Consider the following 4,565-nt stretch of genomic DNA (forward strand, 5'->3'; position numbering starts at 1 on the left):
TTGAGCTCCTGGAGAGCACGTCTTTGGTTGTATTCATCCAATTCCTGGCATATAGTAGGTGCTCCCAAATGTCAGGTTTTAGAGTGAAGAAATAAACCCTGAATGATAGTGCTATGGGACACACAAAAAAATTTTCAAAAATATTAAAGTGAATCAGAATTTCTTGACTTGTTATATTATCCCCCCCAAATCAGAAATCATAAGTATTCTTTTATGCTTATGCTTTTTTAAGCATTCTAACTCTTAGCTCTCAATTTTGTAGTTCTTATTAGAGGTTCCTTTATCAATATTTCTGTTAGCTCCAACAAATACTACATTTATATAGGTCTTTATACGATTGTTGACATAGCCCTTTTTGAAGCTATTCATGTTATTAAAAGTAATGCTTTTTTTTTTTTTTTAGTTTACTGGATATTGAGCAGGAGGCTGCAATGAGGTTTTGCTAAATTAAAGTTTGTACAGTAAATCGACCTTTTTTTTCTGTTCAAGCTTATAGAGCAGTTGACTTTGTGTTCTTTTAAGATTGAAAACAACTGGTTTTTTTAATACCTTATTGTTAAATTGCATGTGTTTGCAAATGCTTCAGAAAATACTGCAAAGGGCCAAACAGTTTTATTTGGGGCATGTTTTATGTTTTATGATAGATTCTTCTGGACCTAGCATATGTATGTCAGGTTTACATTTATTAGATATAATGCTTCCAACATTTTAACCCTTAGGAGAATGAAAGGAAAGCCCGATTAATTGCTGGTACGATGATCCTTTGGCCATGCTTGCTGAATGATTTACGCTGGTGTTTTGTTAGACACAGCTGAACAAAGCCTCATTCGCTGTGGGTGTTCAATAAAAACAGTTATGGGCTTAGGAACTTACATTCTCAAAGAAAATGTGGTACAGTCTGAACAAATGAAATTTCTAATTTAATGTCTTCAAGATTTTTCTGCCCAAATCATCTTCCTTTTAATCCCTTTGATCACATTTATTCTTTCAGAAGCATGGACTATCTATGTTTTAATGCCAAACTCAAATTATCTCTTTAGTATTCAGCATTCTTTGCTTGTTTAGCCATGTCTACATAATTCTTCTGCTTCTCATTTTCCAGAGTTTTCATTTCAAATAAACTTCCTTCCATGCCCTTCAGAGATAATTATCTTAGTGAGGTGATTCATGAGAAGATGCTCTATTCTACTTTGCTGTCCTGGGACTGGTCCGTAGGACTGTTTTTAAAACAGATCACTTTTCTTGGGAGGAATTACATTTAGTCTTTTTTGTTCTTACCTTCTTTGGCCAGTCTAGACATGGCCCTTTAAATAGATCTTTAAATAACAAGTGCCAGCACACTTGAGAGGAGCAGAACATTTGAGGGTGTTGTTTTACATATTAATCACTCATGAATGTTTGAGTATTGAGAAGTCAGTTAATTAACCAGTTGGACACAGTTTTGTTTTTTTACATGCAGTCACATGCCATATACTATTAGGTGTTGGAGGGAGAAAGCAGAATGAAACAGAGTTCTTCATCTCAAGGCCTAAGGCAGGAAAATGAACCAATGACCACTTTATGGTATAATATATCCTATGATGGCATCCCAATCCAGCCTGGAAGACGTGTCCCTGCAAGATTTTACAAAGAGATGATGCCCAAAGTGGACCTTGAAAGATGAGTAGCATTAGGAGAATAAAGAGGTGGGTGTGAAATGAGCATTCCAGACAGGGAATAGCATGAGTAAGAATAGTGTGACATGAAGGGGTGGCCTGCCCCTCCACACCTGTGGGTATTTCTAGTCAGGTGGAATGAGAGACTGAGAAAAGAAATAAGACACAGAGACAAAGTATAGAGAAACAACAGTGGGCCCAGGGGACCAGCGCTCAGCATACCAAGGACCTGCACAGGCACCGGCCTCTGAGTTCCCTCAGTTTTTATTGATTATTATTTTCATTATTTCAGCAAAAAGGAATGTAGTAGGAGAGCAGGGTGATAATAAGGAGAAGGTCAGCAAAAAACATGTGAGCAAAAGAATCTATGTCATAATTAAGTTCAAGGGAAGGTACTATGACTGGACGTGCACGTAAGCCAAATTTCTGTTTCTCTCCACCCAAACATCTCAGTGGAGTAAAGAATAACAAAGCAGCATTATTGCAAACATCTCTCGCCTCCCACCATAGGGCGGCTTTTCTCCTATCTCAGAATTGAACAAATGTACAATTGGGTTTTATACCAAGACATTCAGTTCCCAGGGGCAGGCAGGAGACAGTGGCCTTCCTCTATCTCAACTGCGAGAGGCTTTTCTCTTTCACTAATCCAGCTCAGCACAGACCCTTTACGGGTGTCGGGCTGGGGGACGGTCAGGTCTTTCTCATCCCACAAGGCCATATTTCAGACTATCACATGGGGAGAAACCTTGGACGATACCCCGCTTTCAAGGGCAGAGGTCCCTGCGGCTTTCCACAGTGCATTGTGCCCCTGGTTTATTGAGACTAGAGAATGGGGATGACTTTTACCAAGTATACTGCTTGTAAACATTTTGTTAACAAGGCACGTCTTGCACAGCCGTAGATCCCTCAAACCTTGATTTTATACAACACATGTTTTTGTGAGCTCCAGGTTGGGTCAAAGTGGCTGGGGCAAAACTACAAATTAACAACATCTCAGCAAAGCAATTGTTTAAAGTACAGGTCTTTTTCAAAATGGAGTCTCTCATGTCTTCCCTGTCTACATAGACACAGTGACAGTCTGATCTCTCTTTCTTTTCCCTACAGTGACATATCCAGGAATTATATGTATCTCAATATCACTGAGTGATGAGGGTAAAAAAGAGTGATAAAAATTGAAGCTGAAGAGAGAGCTGGAGGCCAAGTCAGGGACACCTTGGGAATCATGCTGAGGGTGCTTTGGGGTGATGGCAATGCTGGGCTTTAGAATTAGGGTAAATAGTGCTATTTGTTACTGAACCATCAATATTTTGGGAGGAGGCGATATTTTGGTTCTGGTATTTAAAAATATGAATTCTGAATCATTTATATCCAGAGTGTTATATACTGCAATAAAAGCTAAATGAAATTAAAGTGTACTCTTTTAGAAGGAGGGATGTTCTGACAACATTTCTCCTGTTTTTTTTGTTTGTTTGTTTTGTTTTTTTTTTTTTTGAGACAGAGTTTCGCTCTTGTTGCCCAGGCTGGAGTGCGATGGCCTGATCTTGGCTCACTGCAACCTCTGCATCCCAGTTTCAAGCGATTCTCTTGCCTCATCCTCCCGAGTAGCTGGGATTACAGGCACCCACCACCATGCCTGGCTAATTTTTTGTAGAGACAGGGTTTCACCATGTTGGCCAGGCTGGCCTTGAACTACTGAACTCAGGTTATCCACCAGCCTCAGCCTCCCAAAGTGCTGGGATTACAGGCATGAGCCACTGTGCCTTACCATCTCTCCTATTTTAAACCTTTTAGGGGTCTCTTGATGTTTTAATTACAATTTTACTAGTTCTTAGACTAAGGGCGGCAGCAACTGCTCCAGATGGCCTGCTGCTGGCTGGCTGCAGCAGGGAGACACTACAGGGACTGCAGGCTCCATGGAGCCCACGGGAGCCGGGAACAAGCGGGAGACCCACCTTTTCTGACTTGGGGAGGGAGCTCCCTGGGTGTCACTGTAGTTCTCCAAACCATGGCTGCAGACCTGGGCCTCCTGCTCCACAGAGCAGGCAGAAGACCCTGCCCTCCTGGTGGGGCTGTGGCCACCCAAGTTGTGGCTGCATATCCAAGCCTCCCTGTGCTCTTGGGACTGGGAACAGGCAGGATTCCTGCCCTCCTGGGTGCAGCTGCAGGCACCAAAACTACAGCTGTAGACCTGGGCTTCCTGCTCCAGGGAGCAGGAAGCAGCCTGACTCCCTGGGCACAGCTACAGCTGCCCACCTGGCTGCAGGCTCAGGTATCTCTGCACTCTTTGGAGCCCAGGAAGGCCCCAGTGCCTTTGGATGCTCAGAAGTGCCTCTTCCCACTGCCTAACTTCTCCCTCCTGTGGGCGCCTGCTGGGATCTCAGAGCAAAGACAGGGGGATCCTGGGTGTCATGAACATCTGTGGGAGGCAGACAGATTCCTGGGCAGAGGGGGTGGTCCCAGTAAGGCCCTACCTTCAGGCCAGGGAGGTCTTGAAAGCTGGGGGTTGGGCTGCTATTCCACTTACCAGAGTGGGGACTTGTGGTGCCTTTTCTGGCAGCCCATGGCTGCCTATGGACCAATCAGCATGCACTTCCTTCACCCTGAGGCCCATAAAAGCCCTGGTCTCAGTCAGAGCAGGGCAGAGGATGGAGAGACCACAGGATGAACAGCTGCAGAGAGGAGCTACCTTCTCTGCTAAGAGCTGGGATGATCAGCTGCAGAGAGGAACTACCCTCTCTGCTGAGAGCTTCAGAGACCTGCAGAGGCACTGGGACTACCAGCTGCAGAGAGAAGCCACCCAATCCAGGGCTTCCTCTCTGCTGAAAGCTGAACGCTGGACAGAATGACCTGCCTGCAGAGAGGAGTTACCCACTGTGGGTCTCCTCTGAGCTGTTCTAACACTCAATAAAG

This window comes from Nomascus leucogenys, chromosome 9 (genome assembly GCF_006542625.1).
Source record: "Nomascus leucogenys isolate Asia chromosome 9, Asia_NLE_v1, whole genome shotgun sequence".
Classification (NCBI taxonomy): domain Eukaryota; kingdom Metazoa; phylum Chordata; class Mammalia; order Primates; family Hylobatidae; genus Nomascus; species Nomascus leucogenys.